Source organism: Siniperca chuatsi, linkage group LG13, assembly GCF_020085105.1.
Source record: "Siniperca chuatsi isolate FFG_IHB_CAS linkage group LG13, ASM2008510v1, whole genome shotgun sequence".
Taxonomy (NCBI): domain Eukaryota; kingdom Metazoa; phylum Chordata; class Actinopteri; order Centrarchiformes; family Sinipercidae; genus Siniperca; species Siniperca chuatsi.
In genome coordinates, this window is record NC_058054.1 from 13,942,357 (window position 1) to 13,965,963 (window position 23,607).

A 23,607-nucleotide genomic window follows, 5' to 3' on the forward strand; every position below is an offset into this window, starting at 1 on the left:
CCTTTTTGAGGATTGTCCTGGGGCCTCACTGTTAAAATGCTTCCAGTACAGTAAGGTTTGCATTTGTGTTTCTGATTGCCAGGTAGTCATGGGTAATATTTGACACTCATACTAAAATTGGGAGAAACTTGCAACGGCGCTTACTTTGCATTTACTCTACCATGGAGGTCAGTCTGCCTTAGAAAATTCAAAAGTATTTAATCAATTCCTTTTATGCAGCAGCCAGGATTATTACAGTATGATCAATTGATTGTGCATCACAAATTAATTATGGAGTTTATAAAACAAGCGCCTGCAATACTAATACAGTTCTTAGATTCAAGGTTTCTACAATTTCACTCATGTGTTTCCTGAGAATCATGTTGCTAAAGAGTTTGGCTGTTTTTGAAGTTCAAAAATGATACGTAGCCCATAACACTTTGAAACCCATTTTGGTAAAAGGGCAAATGACGCCTTCCGTATCATTTTATTGCAGTCATCTCTCCTTTTATTGGTATGTGTACTCTGAGGGAAATCCTCTCTACCCCTTCACTCTCCCCACTATAAATAATTCATTAAGGAGCCAGGGATAACAAGGGTATAAAGAAAAATATATGTATTGCTAGTGATCTGGGAGAGAAGCCAAAGGATATGTCAGACACAATTATGGGAAAGGGGAGAATAATTCCTCCCATGTACTGCTTTGGCCCCACTTGTCCCTTTGGCTCTGTTCTCGGCTCGTCTAGTCAGTGTGGATGGGTGCATTAAGACACACAGGTGGACTGATAGGGGTTGAAAGTGACCCTCTGTGCTCTCAACACTGGCACAGAGCTGCAGAGCATCAGGCTAAGCCACTTTGACTCACCCAGCTCTCTTAATTGCTCAGTGAACCTGGCTGCAGCATTGAGCTGCCTGACTTACTGGTCCCCCGAGAGTGTATTACAAGTGCTCTGTCTAACTAATCGCCTCCTTTGTCCCCCATCATCCCCACACAGTTTGTCCACACATAGTGGCAGGCCAGTCATGATGATACTGGACCATCACCTCTTTCTCCTGGTCCCCAATCACTATCTTATGTCCTCCATACACCATCACATGCATATATAGCAGAGTGCAGCTGATGAAAGGAAATTGTATTTTTTCTTTTCTAAAGTAATAAAAATATTCACCATGGATTTCTTTTGCAAGCAAACACTTAAATGAGTGCTACACTCTAACACACGAACATTTATATAGATTCTTCCCTGGCTGCAAAAGCTACCATCAACATTCAAGGATGCTGGGTAATTAAATTTATAGACTGTTGTTGGTCAAAACGCTCTTGTAAAATATAAACATGTTTCCCACTAAAAGGTGCACTACACATTTATTTTCCTGTAAATGTACCCTTGGAAAAGAGATACACAAGCACGGAATGCTCTAGGGCATCCTTTTTGAAAGCAGAGAATGTGACAAATTAGAGCAAATGTTAATAACTTTATGTGGCGGGAGCCAAAATGTCTCATCAGGAGCATCATAAATATTTTAATGTCATCCCTTAATCCAGATCAAAATGTACAAGGTTGGAAGTGCATGTTCACCGTTAGGTAAAATACCATCTTTTATTTACAAAGACATCTATTATAAAATTGTCCGTGGCTCTGCCCAAGCATTATGGTAATACTCACAGTATCAAGTGTTCAAACTGCAACTGTGAAAATAGAATTTATAGCAAAAATATATACAAATGTTAATTATTTTATGTGTGAAAAATCTAATGCTAAAATCCAAACAAGACTAGTGACAACTTTTTTGAAGTTATGATAAAACGTGTTAGGCTGACTGTGAATTGGCAGTCTGAGCCTTTACACCCACAACAAGGAGGAGTAGAAAATGTATATCCACAGAATGTAGCTCTATCACATTGTCTATAAAGTCAGTGTCTTTCTCATTTCTCAAAAACACAAAAGCAAAATTGTAAGGAATGGATTAAACTTTGTGTTTATCTGCGCTAACGTAAGATGCAATTGTTAGCATGAACAACTAACTAGCTTACTACCTGCAGTACATTACTAATTTTACTCCCAAGGGCACAGAGCACACCATTAACTAACTACATTAGTTTGTAGGGTTACAGGTTATGCTAAAAAAAAGCCACGTTCACAACTAGCACATCCACTGTGTAGTATTTCCCCACTTTAGCAGCCATTCCTGGATGCTATCAGAGTTTAGGGTAACATTAGCAGCTCCTGCTCTTGGTTGAATTAGGGAAAGTTTACACTTCAGCTTCCATAGACATTATTACCCGAGATATCTGCTGGTCCTCATCCTAATAACCTTTTCTCTTGTAACATTACAAGTGAAAACATTATTTGAAAATACAAACAAGTTATAATGTTATAATGTAATAACGGTCTGACCATACATTTTTCCTTATCCTACTTGTAATACTAACTAGCTCTACAAATCAATACAAGAACACTGCCGTTTTCAAGGCTTCTACATGAATAATCAACTAGCTAGGATGCTAACTTAGCATTAAGCATCATCAAGCATTATATCATCTATGCAGCCATCACTTGCACATTTAAGACACCTTTTTTACAGGGTTCGCGTTTTAAAATGAGTCAGCTGGAAACATTAAAAAGTCAGCTAAAGGCCATGTTTTCAACCAACTCATGGATCTAATGTTAGCTGAATTAGCTTGCCAGCTACAGCTTATAAAATCTACCAGAGCTGGCTAGAAAGGAGAAGCCTGCTTTTGTCCTCCTCTCTCTGACATCGAGAACCCATTGTTTCAAAATTTGCTTGGCATTTTGAGTGTTTAATCTGCCATCATTTTCACTGTAAACTGCATATGCCTTGCAAGAATGGAAAGATTGACAGGTGTAGCAACAGTAACTAAGGGAGCTGGTCTTAGTGAACATTCGATTGAATTTTTTTTTTTTTCACAATTATTTAAATTGAAAATGTTTTATCATTTAGATCACAGGGGCTACTGTATTGTCTTGGTGTGCTGGTTTTAGGTGGATCTGATGTTGATTTGCATATTCAGAATTTATTTGCCTCTCTGTAATGTACATGGCACTATAGTAGAAGTTACATCAGCAAATAAACAAAAACAAATTTCACATAAGTTTCCTTGACATGGGTCAAGGAAAAATATGAGAACTCAACCAGCAGAGATCGAGAGCAATAGACTAAAGAATGAATGAAGTATTTGGTCTGTTGCAGTTGAAATACATAACTCAAGACCATGACCTCTTGCTATAGCCGCTGATCCACCTAGATGATGTATAGATGGAAAACAGATGCATGAATTGTTCAAAGATTATAAATAACAGATGCATTGTATAGATGGATATTACTCTGTGCAAATGACCTTAGCTGTGGTTTCATTCAAGAACATCTGCCCTTTAGCATGAGCTATGAATCAGTATTTGGGACATGACCTTTAAAAACAATGAGATATTTACCCAAAGGAAGGTGTTGGCATATTATCAGTGGTGAAGCGATGAAAATATCTCCATACAGTATGAGATTGGCTGAAAGCATTATTTTATCCTTTCTCCATACAATAAAGAACTTCTCTACCCATATTACATTATACTGTACCCTCACTCAGATGTATGCACATAATATATTCAGCTATGTTTATTCAGTTTTCAAAACGACCCCTCCCTCAAACACCCACCACAAATACCACATTTACTGCGGGAGGAAATGTGCAGAAATTTTGCATTTAATTGAACATCATGCCAATGAAGGACATTGTTGTTAAAGAGGAAATTGGAACGTGATTACCGGCAGATTTTATTTTACAATACATGGTTGCCTCTTTTCATTCCAGTCTTTGTTGAACTAAGAGCAAAGTTGATAATGTCTGCCTGTGCAAAGTGCTCTTTGTGCTTTTGAATGAGGCTGTGCTTATTATCAAGTGTTAATGAAGACACTTTATTTAATTCTTTACTGCACATTGCCACACATCAGTAATACATGGTTATGAGGGATTTGCCTCTCCCGTGTGGCTTTCTGTCTGTCTGTTTGTATTTTTTTCCTTCGTCTTTCCCTCCCTTCCCCTCTTGTCCTCTCTCCTCCTCCTCCTCCTCCTCCTCCTCCTCATCTCTCTCCCACTCCATCTTTCCCACTTCCTCTTTTGGTCTCTCTCCCTCTGCTGTCATCAAAGAGGTGCATAACCTGAAATGAATGCATGTGTTAATCACCATCTCCTAAGAATTAAATGATCTCCAACCACTCTGACAATTCATGTGCAAAAGAGAGCTCTCAGTATTCATAAGCACTGCGCTGTGCATTTACATGGATAACAGTGTCAAAACATTAAGTAGGAGGTTCAGAGAAAATGGCTCTTGCAGAAGATCAAAACCTTTCAGTGTTCTGTGTGAATTGGTTTCCCCTCTGTCTCTGTAGCAGTCTAGAAACGCAACCTAGATATGTTCATAAAAATGCACTGTTTATATCAAGGTTTTTCAAGTTTATCTTACTTTCTTCCTCTTTCCCTTCTCCATCCAATTACTTTGTATGAGTCATTCACAACAAACATCGACATCAAAGAATTAAGATGATGAGCAGCACTTTCAGGAATTATGAAAAATAATATATATGTTTGGTATGCTGACATTATTAACAGTCCCTCTACACCATGATACGGTAGCTTTATGAAGATGAAAATAGAAAAATGTACCACAGTAAAAAATACAATATAATTTGATCAAACTTTTAATCCTGAAATAACAACTTTTTGGCCACTTGGTTGCAGAAGAAACAAGCTGCGAACACGACAGTGTCGTCTTATTATGTTGCTATTATTATGTTGCTATTAGCAAGCAGCCTATTTATACATCCAGCAGACAGAGACCAACATTAGCATTTATTTGGAGTTGTGTTTCTGGGCACCTGATGAATGTGTCCAACATTCACTCCTTTTTAGCTCTGTTTTTAGTCTCAACCAACTCACAAAAATATCTGGCTCTTCAGCAGCAAAATATTTCACTGTGTTCACTAGCTAGTTGCTAACTGTGTCTGTTTTTTGTGTGGTGCTGGGCGGGTAGTTTTTTGCTGAAATCAGCTGCCTGCTGTAGCTGAAAGCAACACTACAAGAGCGATGAGACGGAACCAAAACATTAAAGTTGCAGGCCGAAAAAACAAAACAACGAGCTGAAAGATGCTATTAAGCTGAGGGGAACTCGACTCCTTTTAAAGAATATGTTTTGTTTGGCAGTAAAAAATTAGCTACTGGAGAAGTACAGTAGAGTAGAAAATGCAGCAAGGAGGACATCAACATTGCCTTTTATGTTTTCATGTCCTTGTGAACTTTATCAAAGTGATGTTGACAGATGATAGTGCTGCTCACTTCTAAGGATCAATGGTGTAGAACCTTTGAAAACTTGCCAATGAGCATCAAACTGACTTCAAAACCACACTGCAAGTCCAGTTGCCCCAGACTTTTTGACATTTTGATTAGACAGAAGACAGAGAATATTCACTGACTATCATCTTGCTGTGTGTGGGGAGGCAGGGATGAGTAGCTAAAGTCCTTAGAGTCATTTCAGTCTCTCTCTTTTAGAGGCTCAGGAGGAGATTCCCACCACAGGGCTTAACTTGTGATCGTAGAGTTATGATAGAAAGCTATGAAATGGTAAACACCAATTCTGAAGCAGGTAACAAGTATAAAATGGGTGATGTTGATGTTAATGCTGCTGGGTTTAAATTGTTAGAAAGACATTTATCATTTTGTTGTAGCAGCAGTAGGTAAATGAGAAGGAAGTGTTTTTCTGATTTATGTAAATGGCGCTGTGGAAAAAGCAGATGTAACTGCATAACAGTGAAAATGTTTGTACTGTATGCTTTCAAATACACAAAAGGATTTTGACCTCAAAGGACCCCAACCATAATGTTTGTTGCAGATGAGTATTCACGAGTAATTGAAAACATTATGTCAATTCATGGTAACATTAAGCCATCCTCTCTACATGGCTGAAGTGGTTTCATTTAGTCAAGGCAGGGATTTTTGTTGATAATTTTGTTTTTACAAGGAGCAACAGCATCAAGAGAACTCAAGCAAGTGCTGTTAAAGCAATCGACAAACTCTTCAGAACTGAGTGGAAGCACTGAAGTAGTTTTGGAAGAGAAAAAGAGCTCAAAAAGCTTCTGTAAATATGCTGGCAGACGTTTTAACAGAGTTAAAACTATAGGAGTTAGGCAGATGCACAAAAGCTGGGAGAGGCTGGGCAACCCCACATTAAAAACAATAACCATATGGTCAGCTACACATATTTCTGTGAGTTCAACATTAACTTATGTGAGTCCAAATGGCGTTACAACGATCTTTACCTTTTTAAATGACGATGATATGCTAATACAGTTATTAGCAACATAAAAAAGGCAGTAAGATTCTTAAAGTCCAGTACAAAATCATTGGAAAAGTCAATAAATACAAATGTGAGACTTTATCAAGAATTATCTTAGTTTTAGGGGTTCAGGACACACAACAGAGCATTTTGTCATTATTCAATATGCCCAGTTACTCAAATGAGAAGTTTTAAAATGAGCAAGAAAAAGGGATACCATTTGAAATCAATTTGATGAATAACTGCAACTCCATCAAGAGTAGCTTCAATCAACGGGGCAAATCCTCCGTCACTCATCCACAATTCAGTTATCAGAAATCCATAGTGTATAAGATCAGAGATTTATTTGACACAGACTTGTGTTTAATTATCCAGAGTTGGCATTAGCAGGTGCAGTATTGACTATTAGATATGAGTAGATGATGATAGTTAAAAGCACACTGAAAAGGAAACACTGAAACTTCAAGGAGAGAAATGATGAGTGTAGGTGGATGTTGAAGACCGCAGAGCTCATGTTTATTAGTGTGGAGGCAGTTTAAGAATAAGAGAAAGCAGAAAAAGAACAATGCCATACCCAACAAAAGGTGTTGAATAGTTTATTTATACCTGCCAACATTTAAAGTCCATTTGCCATTTACTTTTTAAACAGCAGGTGCAAAAAGATTTTCATCTTAAAAAATATCGTATTTGATACTTTTCCTCTCTGACATTTATGGCATTATAGTGATAGCCATTCAACATATTCCCATTCTGTAAGCTAATCTGTACATATTGTTGTCTTTGTTTGCACCATGGATCACAATTCCTGCACAAACTGTGTTTATCCAAAGATGTGCACAAGAACTTACAGGAAGTTATTTATAAATGCATCCCACTGTAAAATGTACAATAAGAGTAAGCAGATGCTGGCTCAGAGTTTTTTGGATACAGACCTGACAATAAGAGTGGCATCTTGTGTCTCATTATTGACATAACTTGTTGTGACAACCGCTTACCATAGTATTTCACCAAACCATTACCAGTACTTCTAAAGATTTCTCAGAATTTATGGAAAATGCTAAATCTATACTGCAGCATGAAAGCTGGCTGTTAATCATTGTTCGTCAAAATATCACTACATGTAGTTCCTCCATCATCTGAAGCAGTTTTTTAGCAATATTTCGACATATGTTGTGTACTAGTCGCAAGACAACTATGCAAGAAAACAAACCAAAACAGATTTCTTGAAAAATACTAAAAAAAATGTTGTTGTTTTTTAAAAAACTTTCTTTGGTGGTGCATTCAAGGACTCTTTAATAATCCAGAACAATTGGTTTTAACAGCCGGACAGCATAGCATCGACGAGCTGTATTGTTGGACTGTCCAACTCAAAAGGCTAACTGTTGTCAAAAGGATGACATGAATGTAGTTGTTTTTTTCATTAAAAGATTTATGCTTAGCAGCTGACTGGCAAGTCTCAAATGTCAGAGCTTTTTTGAACATATCAACAAGTCGAGTTTTCAGAACAGTTTCTGCTCCCTTTGCACCCATCTAAAGTGCATTTAAAATCTCTGAAACTTTATTTTCATCTACAGTGAAATGAATGGAGACCAATGGATTCCTGGGATGAAATAATCTCCAAACATGCTTTGGAAAAGAGTTGGCAGGGAAAATTCACATGATTCTTAATTCATGCCATAATTGTAAACATGTAAAACCACGGCTATTGGCTTGTCAGATAATCTGTAAAAAGCAGCTGTCTAAAAATGATTTTATGTACAATAGTTATTTCTCTTGATGCCTCTAATATTCCATTTTTTTAACCTGAATTTTAATTTTGCATGATTTTATTTTTTAACCTAATCTCTGAAGTTTGGCGTATCTGCCCAAGTTCCACAACATTAAAATGAATAATCGGCTGTTGAAGCTCACACAGTGTCAAGCTCCTAAGGCAGGGTGTCTGTTTATTTCCCAGAGTGCAGTTTGAAAAGGAAATTGGTTTATACTTATGAGCCATTGATCCACAGAGAACAGTACAGTTTGTCATTCAGTAGGTCTCTCGGACAGAGGATGGAGAGATACTGGAGAGTCCGGGGAGAGATACATCCAGATAAGTTACTTCTGCCATCGCTATCAGCGTAGTCTAGGAGGACATACTGTTAGAGAGGATATAAATGGCTCACTGCTAAAAAGATTTACCAGCAATGCTAAATACATTGATTTAGATGCTCAAAGGTCGGGGTCTGAACTGAGACAGATGGGGCAAAATGACACAGCTTTTTAAAAATTTCAGCCACTTTTATTTGTCGAGACATTTAAAAACTTGGTTTTTAAATTGGCATATATATATATATATATATATGATCAGAGGGATCCTAGGATATATTTTTCCAGGATCAGAAGTAATGGAGCCCTTTTGAGAAAATGTTTCTGATGTAAATGTTATGAAATGCTTTTGAAGCTCACTACTTGTAGATGTAGATGAAGCCATTTAAGTCTTCTCTGCACACTTTCTGATCTAACGATTATTTAGCCATAAATATTAAAAGGTGTGCTATTACAACAACTTTGTTGTAATAGCACAATTGTTTAAAATATATTAAAATATTGTTTTTATGTGAAATACATTAGTTTTACTGCATACCAGCCAATAAAGTCTGTATTTAGATGAAATCATGATTGTTTAGAACATACTGTGCTTACAGATGGATAGTGGAGAAATGTATAATGCTGCAGGGGAGGTTTGAGATGTTTCTATGACCTTTTGATACTTTTTTTTTCCACTGTGAAGAAATAGAAACTATTGTAACTGACATAGCATCCATGAATTCCAGCTCACCACAGACAATGCTGTTCTTTACAAAGACAGACACAACTGACTTTTTACAGCCACCATTTGAGCCTTTCAAGTCAAATTTTTGGTGCTAAAAAAGAAAAGAATGTTTCACCTTAAAACAAAAAGAAAGACTGTCACTATCCTGTTATACAGTAGTTAAAATTCTGCTTTATTTGTAGTGTAATGTAAATTGCTCAAATTATGAAAATAATAATTAAAAAATAATACGAAAGTACAGAGCCTAAAGGTCACGGCGAGAATTTTCTTGAGGACTGCTTTTGCATTCCCTCGCAATATGTTTTGTGTTGTCTTGCAATATTTTGTGTTCTCTCGCAATACTTTTCTTCTTCCAATCCTTCAGAGCCATGTGTCTATTTCTGCTCAGCTGCTCCCAGCACAACGCCCCAGTATATTAGCTCACTAAATTTTACTTTGAACTGGGCATGAAGTATGCTGATATAGTACTACTGCTCAATAGACATGCATGGTTATGTAATTAGTGAAAGTAAAATTAAACAAATTCTTAGAAAGCAGTACGGTGATCTGTAGGATGCTGTTGGTTTCATTCGTGAACAGTTACTGTACTCTGTACTGTACTGAATCCCGGAGGGGTTTCACTGAGGAAAAGGAGATGTCTCCAGAGGCGAAATTACAGAAGTGCAGTTGAATCTACCACATAAAGCTAATGTACTGTATTTGTATGAGTCAAAAAAAGTAACATACAAGAAGGTGACTGAAATGCTGCAAACAGAGTATGTGGTCCTGTCACAGGAAGAGCAGACAGCATTGAACCACTTGCAGAGATACATCAGAAATGCAGACCAACGGAAGCTGGATAGCTTTTTGCGTTTTTGCACAAAACAAATTAAAGCAAGCTTCAATGCCTGTTATAAGTATGGAGCAATCATTGATTTCCTTATACATACAGCTCCTACCCAGAAGTTTGATAATGTTCTGTCTATTAACTTATTTGCAATGGACATCAGATACGGTGAGGTGTCAATAAACAAAGTGCATTAACTTGAGAATCTCCACACTACCTTCCATTACAAATAGACACATGACTCAGATGGAATGGAAGAAGAAAAGTATTGCGAGGGAATGCAAAAGTATGCAAACAATTCTCGTCATGACCTTTAGGGGGCTCCGTAAGAAAATGACACCTTAAGTTTTAATCCATGTTCCACTACCATGCTCCACTATCTGTATTCACAATATTCCCTTACATACTCAAGCTTCAGAAGAACAATTCATGCTAATGGAGGTAATTACACAGAAATTATAACCTGTCTGGGTGAAAGACTACAAATGAGCAGACATGTGACTGAAATAGGTGCTTCTCATACAATCAACACATCTATCTGTGTATGACATACTTAACCACTGTGCTCTCTGTGTCAGTTTTCTTAACTACAGAGTTGAGAGGAAGGGAAAAGACTGACATTTCCATAATCTTACATGAACACTGAATTTGACCTTGTGTTACTTAATACCCAGCACAGCTCAACACTTGAAAGAACTCTTATCTCCATTTTGATGAAGTTCAGAGGAGGGAAGTGGATTCATCCCTTTTCCCTGTGGTAATCCCAAAAGTTAAAATCTACTCACTCAATATGTAATGTATGATAGTGAATTTGATGTCACTGATAATAAAGCTTTTTGTTGTATTACCGAGCTCAGTCCATGTTTAGGGTACCAGAATTTGCTCTGTTGGTGCTGCATTGGCATTTTATATTTCAGGGATTAAACGATTACTCAAAGATTTTCATTTAAAATCTTCTATTTAAATTCTCTGCTTTAAACCTTCATTTCATCACGGAGAGGTTCTACAGCACATGAGCTGACACTTTAGTGACTGTGTAAGCTGAAAATTGAGAGAGGGCGGAAAAGCGGAAGAGCGAAAAGAAGAGAGGCAGTAAAAAGGAAAAAAAACAAACAGCATTTTGTTTTGAAAGCAGCTGGGCAAGGTGCTGCACCTGCAGCGTAAAAAACTGGTATTTTATCTGATTATATGAATAATTTTCAAAATTAACTAAATTATCTCTTATTAAAATAATTGATTTGTAATGTGTATCTGTTTGCACAAAAGCCATAAGTCCCAACAAAATGTTGTTTGTGTGTCTGGAACAACAAGCAAATGAACAACAAAAATCTTCAAGTTGAAAAAACAAATCGTAAAAAATGACATTACAAAAGTCAAAAGTCATTACAAACCAGATTGCACAGAAATTGTCTCAGTGCCACTGGCATTTACTCGTTTTAGTCCTTTGAATATTTGATAGATTACTGTTTTAGGTCATGGGGTTTTGGTATTTATATGAGCACAAAAACCATACATCCATGTGGGATTAACATGCATGAAGCTCCATTATAATAAAGAGAAATGATTTCAATACAATGTATATATCATGGCTAATTGGAACTGAGGATACCTTTACTGTCAGTGGTTTGAACTGCGACCCTGGCATTTTCAGAGAACAATCGCTGAACCTGATCCTGGACCTTTTTGGTGGGGTTGTGCAGTGTTTTAAAGAGCTTCATAATGAGTGGTTGGGTTTAAAAGCTGAGGGACCAGGGTACCACTGAACCCCCAACCCTGACTGATATAACACAGTTAAATTATTCATTTGAAGTAATAGTCTTGCTGATGAAATATTCATCATTCTGTAATGAGGGATGTATTGATTTAAATAGCAGCACTTTGTTGAAAGCCTTGGCTTCAGCCAGTGGGGGGGGGGGAAGAAAGAATGAAAGGTATTCTGCAGATCATCTTTTTGTATTTTATCAGCACTGAGCACTTGTACTGATTACTAATTAGGCACTCTTGTGTGGAAACTATTTGGAGGAAATCACAGTACCTTCTTACAGTAGATTAAAAATCAGCAGTTACTGATAATGAAAACATTGTTACTCTTTATTGCATCATTTCATTGTAAACTTCATTTGCCCCAAAGCACAAAATTATGCAGACTACTCAGTGACCACTTGTTACAGTGAGTCTGTGTTATATTTGAAAATTAGGATTTTCTTTCTGTCACTTCAGAATAATTCATCACTTTAGAGACACATGGTATTATTTAACAGGGACACAGGTCCTGCATTTTGGTTAAAAAGAAAACAATCCTATTTTATTTAGGAAAAATAACAGAACCATGCAAATATCGAGTGATATTACATCTGAAGGTGTGGTCACATTAATCTTCCATCCTGCTAATATTTGCTCCATCTCCCTTCCAACTGACGAATTCAAGTATGCGTTTCCTGTTTTTGTGCAAGTTCACTTTTGTTCAACTGTCAATTGAAATAGAATAAGAAACAGTGATGTGGTGGTGAAGTAGCAGTATGCTATCAGCTTGTTTTGTACATTATTACATTACCAGACAGCATTTTATGCACCGTTTACATTTTGTGATTGCTCTGCTCAATATTTATTAACTGCCAGTGAAACAATGACATCACATCTTTTTTCAGAGTTGAGTACGGAGCCAGAGGGCTAATGTGACTATAAGAGATTTGAACCATTGTTGTTTATTATATTTTTGAGTCACAAACACCCCTTCCCCTTTCTTCTTTAAAATAGTATTTACCTGGATGTCAATTCAGTTTTGAGGATGGGCATAGTCCTGTCATGAGCTTAGCTATTGCTGTACACTGAGACAACCTGGTGCTCCTACCAGCCAAAAAGTAACCAGTGTTTTCTACCTTCAGAAGATATTTCCTATTTAAAACTGTTGACAGTGAGGTCTGGGTTATCCGACTAACTGGGGCAACTGGAGACTTTCCTGAAGACTTTTGAGTTTTTCAAATGCAAAACAAATAGAAGTAGGCTAATGTCCACTGTTTTGGGACATCATGGTGGGTGCAGCTCATTGTTTGTGTTTTATTCACTCTCTGATATCTGCTCTAGAAATGTGCAAAATAAATAAATGTGACTTGAGCGCCATGTGGCTCTTTTCTTCCTGCTGAGAGATGGTCAAGATCAGCAAGTCACACACTATGTAGGTCTGCAGCATCTGTAGCTTCTCCAGGCATTTGGAGAAATTGGAGAAAATGCAGGAAACCAGACAGTAGTAAGAGAAAATATTTCATACATAAATATTAATTAAAACAATTATTATGAAAACACTACATGTGCCTCTGCATCTCTAGAATGTACTGTATGCCTGTACAGCACATGGATGGTTTAACAGAGGAGAGACAGCGTTGACCGGAGGGACTAAACCGATGAAGGTGTCCCTCTGGGAGAAATTGTCTATGGGGAATTAAAGGAACAGAAGGACATCAGAAAGAGTGTGATTTGAAATCTAAGCCCATTCCACTTGCTGAAAAATTTGTATTCTTTTTAATAGCATTACAGTCACAGCAGCAAATACTTACAATAGGGCTGTAACAAGTTGTAATGACTACTGGTGAGTTACTTGAAGCTAGCATTTTTACACTTCAGTGGTTTTGTGTTTTCACTACTTGAGATAGGTTTGTTGTCATAGTAAAGCACCATTTTTTTTTCCTCTCATCGAAAAGTAATATACAGCTCTCAATGAAACATGCAACCTGAAAAGCCCCGCTGTGCAGGAGTATAAACAGAGTTTGACTGAAATCCTGACAGTGGCTTCGATCTTTATGCAGTATGGCTGTCATTGTAAGCAGGTCCTCTCAAGAAACTGCTGTTTGTGTGAAACATTATATCGGACAGATTGTCACACGCTTTATGGCAGGGAACAAATGCCTTAGGATAATTTTGTTTACGGCAGTAGAAAACATGGAATAGCATGGAATAGCAGCCTTGTGTGCCAAACTTAGAGGATGTAAGTTAAGGATGTAAAGAGGCACCATTTGTCTTAGGTAAGCACCAGCCTACATCTTTTTCATGGCATAAACTGCTGATTAAACATGACATATTGAGGGGGTTGAACAGGGCCTTCGAGAATTATGACACAATCATAAACAAGTAAGGAAATGTGTCCCTGCTGGCTAGAATGAATTAAAATACAACACTGCTGCATTTCTTTATTCAGCTGAATCATTCACAGTGTGCAAGTTTGATATAAGTATTATTAATTAATTATTTATTATTAAGATTTTTAATATTGGTATTTAGTGTACTGAACTTCACTGGAAGTAAATTGCACTTTTTTCATCAAACAAAAGATATCAGCAGTAAATGAAATGGCATTGATGGCTTTTTCCCACCTTTACCAAACATCATGCTGAAAGGACCATAAATTAAATTGTGCAAAACTGAATAAATAGCTTGCTGGTTTTGTAATGTGTTAAAAAATCTGGCAGATACAGGATACGCACTAACAGGAACCGTTCTCTTGTTGATAGCTGGAGACTTATGAAGGTTTTGAATGTAGTCTTAGCTAACCCTCAATATCATGGTTTAATCTTCTGTAAATCTCTAATGTTAACTCTGTTTCATTATTGTGCATGTGACTAAACTGTGTGTGTGTGTTTTCACCTAGACTTGAGTACCTCAGCATAGGCACCCACATGTGCCCCTCCATCTGCCTATGCTAAACATCCTCCTAAAATTATTGTGGTGCAATAAGAACAGAAGGCTGAATGCAGTCATGCTTGCCTCAGAAGTAGGAATAATGATATATGGTTGGATATTTATTTTGCTGTACAGCTTCTGTTCAAGTGGGAAAGGGCGTAAAAGCCAATAATGCTACCACTGCACAAACAGGAGAAAACACAGAAGACACTTCCACTGTTCCTACACTTTACCAGCTGATCCCACAGTCAATGTTAACTATGATAACCTTTTCCTCCCACACCCCAAATTACAGTTTCTACTGTATCATTTTAAAGGATCAGGAATGCATGAGAATTCTAGTTTTGCCCATGAGCCCAAATAGCAAAAATGCCATCAGTTCTCAGCGATCATTTCTAATTTTAGAAAGATAACCTTTTTGATCATTATATATGACTACAATATTTTCTTACTTGTCAGGAACACTCATGCCTTGTTGCAAATACAGATGTCAACACACTTTGACATGGCGGTACGGTTCTACTTTTTGGGATGCTCCCTGCTGCGTCAACATAGCAAAGCAGCATAGAAAAACAACAGCATAATAAATAATATGCAGGGGGCACCGCAAACAATCCCCAAATGGGAATAAACTTAAAAATAAAGAGACACCAGGGTGCATACAAAGGCTGGGGTAGAGCAGGCTCCTGCCAATAGCAGCAGAGGAGCTGTCTGGACACACCTTTGACATTAGCAGCATGTCAGGAACTTTGTTGATGGCCAGTGGTGTAGTTGTATGGTTGTTTTGTTCTGCACAGTTGTTAGCTCCATGTGTTAGCAGCGCCATGGCAGAGAATGTCTTTCTGTGTGCTTGTGATGTCTGGCTGCTAATTTGGTTGACATTTCAGCCGAGTTCTGTGGAGTGGCACAGGAACGGTTTAGGAGGATAAGAATTCTGTTACTATTTTCTCAGAGATGTTTGAGAAGGTTATTATTTATGGCTCAATAGGCAACGCATAAATCTGTTGTGAAAGACAAGTTACATTGCTGAAAGGTACCTTAAGTTAACTGTTCAAAATAGAATAGATAGTAGCATAATGTACTGGATGAAGGCAGTGAAGTGTGATGTATAAAACACCCAACAGATAGGGAAGGTATTCCTGGTAAAACATGAACTCTTTTCTGATCACAGAATAGATTTCACCCTTCTACCAGCTCAATAGAAGTTTTTATTTTTTTATTTTTGGCATTTTACCTTTATTTGACAGGCAGCGTAGAGATAGACCGGAAAACATGGGGGGAGAGAGGGGTATGACATGTAACAAAGATCCCCCAGCCAGGAGTTGCAGAGAAGCATGGTTATATAGTATGCACCATAACCATTAGACTACAAATAATCTTGTAATCTGCATCTTACAAATGTTTATGAAGTTTAAATTCATAAGCAATAACCCCACTCACCAGGAGACAAGTTTGAGTTTTCCTGCTTGTGCTCATTCCCAGGAAGGTCACCAAATGGTGATGTCTTTAATGCAACTGACTCAAGATGATATTGGTAAAATGAAGGGAAATTCAAATTTCCATTATCCTGTAAATGCCACATGTGACCACAGTGGTGAACACATAATGTGTACAAACACAAAACACAACAGAAGAGAACATAGAAGGCCCTTCCAGAGTTGCTACACTTTCCCTGCTGCTTGTTTTATACAAAATAACCCACATTCACCTATGGCTTTACAAATTAAATATTGACAGTCCTATTATCTACTGTTGCGTGTGTACATGCAACATATGGAATGCTGATTAGTCTTTAGGGTATCAGAAAAACTCCCTTGTATAAACTTTAATTTCATGGACATATAAAGGAGGAATAATTATGTATTTTGCTAGTAATTGTTATGTATTGCTCCACAGAGTGCCTGTCATCTCTTTTCCTTATAGGGATACTAATTGCCTTGCCTGTATTTACTTTATTGCAAGTGTCATGAAATTATGCCTGTTTGTGCACATCTGGTTAGTGTTTGGGCTGATGTGCTCTCTTATTTAAGTCCTTGGTGTCTCTTGATGAAGCACAAAGTGAATGTTTTTTCTCATGTTGATCATACTTATTTTTATGGATTATGGAGTGTGCAATTACTGCCACTCCTTCATGTCTTATTTTAAGACTACATTGATGTTCATCTCGCAGTTACCAGTTAATGTTTGCTCGGACCAGGACCAGCTGGATATGCATCCTTTTGCTAACTGCATATAAACATAACTGGACTCCCCAAGAACAAGTCAATTCTGGGTATTTGAAATTATCATTTCTGCTTCACTACAAATAAAAAGACAAAAAATTACAGTAGATTTGAAAAGTGAAAAATGATAAATACATTTTGAGCATGTGTGCTGTCATAGGTAATTTCACATTACATAACACTCATTTGACAATCCAAATTTAATGTGATTTTGCAGTAGGCAAAACCATTGATGCATCTCTGCAATGCTTATCTTGGTGTCTTGCGACAATGTGGTGGCTGTGATTGTGTGACGTCTGAAAACACAACATTTTCAGTAGTTTCAGTATGGAGTTTTATGGGCACAGGACCACAGTGCTCATAAAATATGGATATGATTTTTCCTTGTCATACTTAATCTAACATATTCTCTTCCAAAAGCAAGACCGTGTGCCATCTTCATCTGGTTGGAACCATGATAATTTATGCAGCAACTGAGGAGGTGCTGCAGACTGTGGCATGTATTTAGTGATACAAAGTGGGCGGCTGTATCAATCAAATAGTTTTTACATTTGCTCTGTCTGGATGATATACTAAGATTATATATCAGTTAAAGTTGTGCTGCTTGTTAGTTTGCTACATGCAGTAAATATAGACATTCAAATCATCTCCCAAACATTCAAACCAAGACACGAGTTTAAATCTCAAATAAATATATATATATATATATATATATATCCATTTCTAAAACTACACTGTCTTGGAAGCAGCTCTGTGTGGGCAGAGGACAAAACAAAAGTGCAAAAAAACATTTCATCTTTTTAACTGCTTGTGAAAAGCGAGGTGTTATCTAATGAAATCGAATGAAAAAGAGAAACACTATTTCCCCTGCAGAGTCTCTGCCAGAAGAATGTCGGAACAACTGTGCTCTTGCCCCCACTGTCGCTCCTGCTTCCTTCTTTCATAATGAATTTAACAGGCTTCCATAACGAGGCTATTATAGACTCCAGCCTCCCAGCCGAACAGAGAATTAGATAAGAGGGCACCTGGACACTTCAGCAGCCATCAAAATAGATGCCAATCAAATTAGTGAAGGTCTGTGTTTCTCCCTTGTTTTTCTCCTGAAAGACAAGACTATACAATCATCCCCAGATGGTTTCTTCACCCTCTGATTTACTGTTTTCATTTTCCTCAGACAATATGCTGTCATCAAAACTGACCCTATAAAATATTAAAATCTAGATCAACTATTTTTGAAAAAAAGAGAAATGTAATCAAGAAAATGCCCCCAGGATGTGTATCAGCAGTTAGCCTTTTCCATGAACCTTAAAATAAATGAAAACATAACTGAACAAGACTAAGAGTCTACGGACATGCTAGCGGCTCTGTGAGGCATTGTTTGGAAAGCAAGCTTTGAGTTAAATGCTAATGCTAGCATAGCAACATGGTAGCAATGACAAAGCTAACATACTGATGTCTGTTTGTTGAGGTATAATGTTTACCACGTTCACCATGTGTTAGTAGTGTAGCACAGATATATACATGTAGATACCACATAGGCTGCTGCTGTTCATTACAGCGATATGTCAACGCAGCCCCCATATTGGTACGGGGAAGCCGCGCCTCCTAATGCATGTATGTCTATCACGGCAGGAGGTCTATCCACAATTAAAATGATCATAACTCGCTGAATTTGTTACTGATTATTCAGCAGTTTGGTTAAAAATGTATTTGTGATACAGGATACTTGGTTAAATAAAAAATGCAGGTTTTCATACCAAAATACTGTTCCTATAATATTTAAGATGAACTTACATAATTAGTTTCTGAGTTTGTTTTTCTTACTGCATGGTAAAATGGCTGCCATGATATATATATATATATATATATATATATATATATATATATATATATAAAATTGTGTTTATAATTTTGGAAATTCATAAAGAATTAATAAAAAGGACACAATTCCAACAAACGCTAAAGTTAAAAGATCAAGGACATTTCTGGCACAATTCTGGTTTTATGGTTTTATACCTGACATAAATTAGCTTGACTTAGTAAAATATTGTAAAATATCTTTGTACCTGTGAAATGTTATTCCACGTTCCTTGGTTTTGGCATTTGTTTCATTACAACATCCACACAGCACACACGTCTTTGAACTGGCCAGAACCCTGCTGCAAGATGGCGACGGAAGAGAAGCATCTCACAAGCCGGATGCAGTATCTACGTGTATATATCTATTGTAGTGTAGTTGTAGCATGCTAACAATCGCTAATTAGCACTAAACACAATATATAGCCAAGGCTGATGAGAATTAGTTTGACATGTATTTGGTTATTAACCAAAGTATTGGACAAATAGAAATTTTGAACTGATGATGGCGCTAAATGGAAAGTCAGAAATCTCCAAAGTTATTACAATTCATCCTGAGGGAAGACATTTCTGTACCAAATTTCATGGCAATCCATCAGATAAGTGGTGGACCAACTGACTGACATTGCAATGTCTAGAGCTGTGCCGCTTGCATGGCTAAAAAGTATATGAAATGTTAAGTTCCTCATGTTCCTGATTAAATTATTCTTAAATAATATTTGGCTTTTTCATTATTCTACAGAAAACTAAGAGGAGGAAGAGGCAAATGAGGATTTGACTTTTCAGCCAAAGGCTTTACAGGTTATCATCAGAGAGCGAGGGAGAAAGAAAGAAGGACACCAAACGATGGAAGATTTTCTAATCCTTCAACCCCATCAACACAACTGTCACATTTTGGAGCTTTTGTTAAGGGAAGTGAAGATGGAAGACAGAGAGAAGCAGAAAAAAAGTGAAAAGAGATTGGTAATAGAAATATACCTCTTGACAGTGCTTGACACCGCATATTATTAAACACTGCTGTGATTCACTCTGTAATTAAGAAAGGAAATGGTCCGTACAGTAGCATAGCACTTTGAAATGTCATTTCTAAGCCTTCAACTTGATGAACAGTATCTTAAAGGGAATTGTTTCCTGAAGATTTAAGTCTGGATACAGCATTAAATGGGTTTATCTAAATGTCAATAAATGCTTTAGTGATTGTCAATTATGTTGCCTGTATTGATCCCAAATCTTACCTCTTCTTCAGGGTCCTTCACCATTTGTCCTCAGCAGCCCTGTAGCCTCTGTAGCCACCGCCCACAGCTTAGTCAGAATCTCTGCAGCTTCTTTCTTTTTTTCTGTGTTCAGGGAGACTTGATTTCCTTCCTTAATGCTTTATAACCCCGCTACTGTCTCCAGGCAACTCGAAGGCTGTTGAGCTCGTTAAGTCCCTATCCCCTGAAGAGGCTGAGTTCCTTTAAGATTTTATGCACCTCCAGAACCTCTGCGTGTTTCTGTTGAAGATCAGATCATATTCACACACTGAGCACTTTGAGAATAATTAGAGCAGTAATAGAGTTAGGCAGTCCGAGCCCTGATTAAATTGCTGTTAATGTGGCTATTTGAAGCAGTCGGTTTTGTCACTACTGTGATGTCAAAGAGACAAGAAGCAAGAGAGGTATGACTGTTGAAAACACTAACCTTATCTCCCACATTTTATATTTAGATTCTACTTTTTCCAACAGACTACATTTTGAAGAGACATGTAAAGCCACCTGGAATACATTTTGTCTCCTACATACAGCATTATGTAGAACATTCATATTGAACATATCTGCAGAGTGTTCACTGCTAGGGTTTTTCGATATTTTATATATCCACTCATGACAATTAAAGTGTGGTTCAGATATGGCTGGAAGATAAGACAGGTAACTCTGTTAAAGCTAAGGAAAGATTTTGGTCATGGTAACTTACGTATAGTATGGAAGGAAACTAAAATAATTTGGTTAAGGTTATAAAAGGTCACGATGATGGATAATAATAATAATAATAATAATAATAATAATAATGTAAATGTCCATGTTGTCTTTGTTTTGTTATGTGATCATCACTTCATGTTTCATATTTGCACAGAAAATTAAACAATCAATCTGAATAGTTGCACTTGGAAACAGGCCCATTACACGGTAGGTCATTTCCAGGCATGGTTAAAATGGAACCTATCTGTTGTGTCAGACAAATATCAGATAAACAACTACAAAATGAGGCTAAAATGAGTTGAGTGTAGCAATCATGTAAGAAGCCATCAAAATCCAACATTGCACTTGGAGCATAGACACGTAATTATATACAAGTTTAAACATTTGCTAGCTTTTGGCAGTGTTTCTGGGCTTTTGTTAGTTTGAAATGGACTTCATATACAGTAGTTTTCATCCATCAAGGACTAGGAAGCAGGGAGAAGAGAATAGTTAGGCCACCCTTTAGTTGTAAACCCAGTTTCAAGCTCTACTGACAGCAAACATCCACCAGTGGAAGTGTCCTTGAGCAGGACCCCGATTCTCTACCAGAGAGACAGTTGATGACACTGCTTTCTGACCTCCCACTTGACAGAGGCAAGCCATAATTGAATTCTTAGGGGATCAATGTAGTGTAAAAAAAAAAAAAAAAAAAAAAGTCTAGCATCATGACTGCATGACTGTGGGAAATTGATAACAGCAGCTTGTGAAGTAACAGTGGAAAAAGGCTTCCTCTTACAGATGCTGATAAATCTCAAGACTAAACACTGAATATTTTGTTACTCAAAAGCAGAATAAACCAACATAGCATAAGCATTTCAAAAGAGAGAGGAAAAAAATGCAAACTGTCATGTCAGAAACTAAGTTGATTTCACCTAACCACACACATTCATACATGCACTCATGAATACAAGATAGGCTAGTGCAGATACTGTGCACTTCTTCGTGTTATTTTTACATTTGAGGGACATTTTGGTTTGGTATTTGCAGCTTTAGAGTGTCCATCTGAGACCCCGTATATCATGATGTTTGAAGAAAAAAAAATTTATAGAGTCACTAATCTTTAAAAGTGCCCAGAGTAGTTTTACCAAAACTAAAATAAAAGTTTTGGTAAAAGAAAGTCCACTGCCCAGATAAGCAAGAATACACCCAAGTCAGTGTCTTGTGGACACTAGCTGAAGAACACAAACCTTATTTGACAATAATTTTTAAATACTGGTGTAACATAGGTATTGCTTTCACAGTAATACGTTGGCATTCTAAGCCAGCATTAATGAAGAACTGCAGCATATAAAATTATGACAGACAAAAAGAAAAAGATTTGCTTGAAATGAGTGCTGGATATTTGGTTATGTTATCCTCTTTCCTAGCTTGTAATTTCTCATTTCTATTCAAGAACTGAGGAGAGTTTGACCGGTCTCGTGGGCCATTAGGAGTTACCAAAATAATGGCGTTCGGTGCCATGCTGGTGTTCAGAAATATGTCACACAGTACGAAAAGGATGTTTCACAAAAGATATTCATGTGCATCCTTTGATAGCACAAATTACAAATTTAATAAGCCAGGAACCATAGATTCTTGGGATTGTTGTTTCCTTAAAGATTCTGGGTTTATTTTCAAAAGAAAATGTTCAATGGCAGCTTTGTGTAAATAATGAAAGAGACTGCTATTTTGATGTGGAGCAAATAATATTCAGTATTCAAAACCATGTATGTATGTGTGTATGTATGTATAAAATTTATAATTATGTGTGTATGTATAAAATTTATAATTCTAGTGTGTGTATGTGTGTATATGTATGTATGTATGTATGTATGTATGTATGCATAAAATTTATAATTATAATGTGTGTATGTGTGTATATGTATGTATGTATGCATACAATTTATAATTATAATGTGTGTATGTGTATATATGTCTAGTGTATTTTGGTTTTCCTACAGACAAAATATGTCCATTACCCATATCCATTTTCCACTCTGATCACATCAGAAAGCACCACTTTTGCTCATCTGGGACACATTATAGAATGATTCAACAATGTTTCCATGCATATTTGGCATATCCATTTTCATACACAAATATCAACAGCTGTGTGAGCTTTGTTTCTTCCTTTTTACTTACCAACATGGAATTTAAACATTCTCTGCCATAACCCTTCCTTTAATCTCACATAACAGCCATAACAACAATACCTAGAATGTACTGTATATTTTTGTAGGTAGTATCTTTGTAGTTTTTCTGATGTTTTGCCTGTTCGGTTTGTGTATTGCTCCTCCAACGTTACACAGAACATCAAATACTTCTGTGAGAGTCTGTGGCCCACATTTGTTTACACAACTGAAGGAAAAACTCACAGCAAGACTAACATCTCTGGCAGCTTCTGACAGCTCTGAAAATCAAAGTTCATCCCAGATCACTCACATATCAGAGATGTGTGAGTGGCATTAGTATTAAGAAAATATATAATTTCATATAAAATTATTTCCCAGGCTAGACAGTCTGCATCTGTTTCCCCAGAAGCGGCTGCATATTGTTCTGCATTTCAATATCAGAATACAAGCCATTAGACAAGGGCAGTTGAGTGGAGTTGTCAAATTCAAGAAGATCTATGGTGTTGATGGAGACAGAGAATACATAGCGCTATTCCCAGAAGATGTAAGGGAGGAGATAATCTGTGTCCCGCTTTGCCCCTGCAGCTTGACTGTATGTGATGCTATTGGCAAGATATTATTTTAACAGTCTTACAGTCCATACAGTTGTACAAAAGTACACTTAATATCACCTGATTTTCAGTATCTTCCTCTATAATCAATAACAAGTGACACCAGTACATTTGAGCAAATGCAATGCTTTGCATTAAAATATTAAATAAAAATACCCATAGGAGTGTGTG

General features: G+C 37.0%; 1 long non-coding RNA gene across 2 annotated transcripts in view; it reads left to right on the forward strand.

The window, feature by feature from the left end:
• LOC122887436 overlaps positions 1-22,394 on the forward strand; it is a 30,440-nt gene extending 8,046 nt beyond the window's left edge. For both annotated transcript variants that reach the window (XR_006380547.1, XR_006380546.1), the window contains one exon: positions 19,460-22,394. This is a non-coding gene — a long non-coding RNA (uncharacterized LOC122887436). The remainder of the gene's footprint in view (positions 1-19,459) is intronic.
• Positions 22,395-23,607: the final 1,213 nt, after the last annotated feature.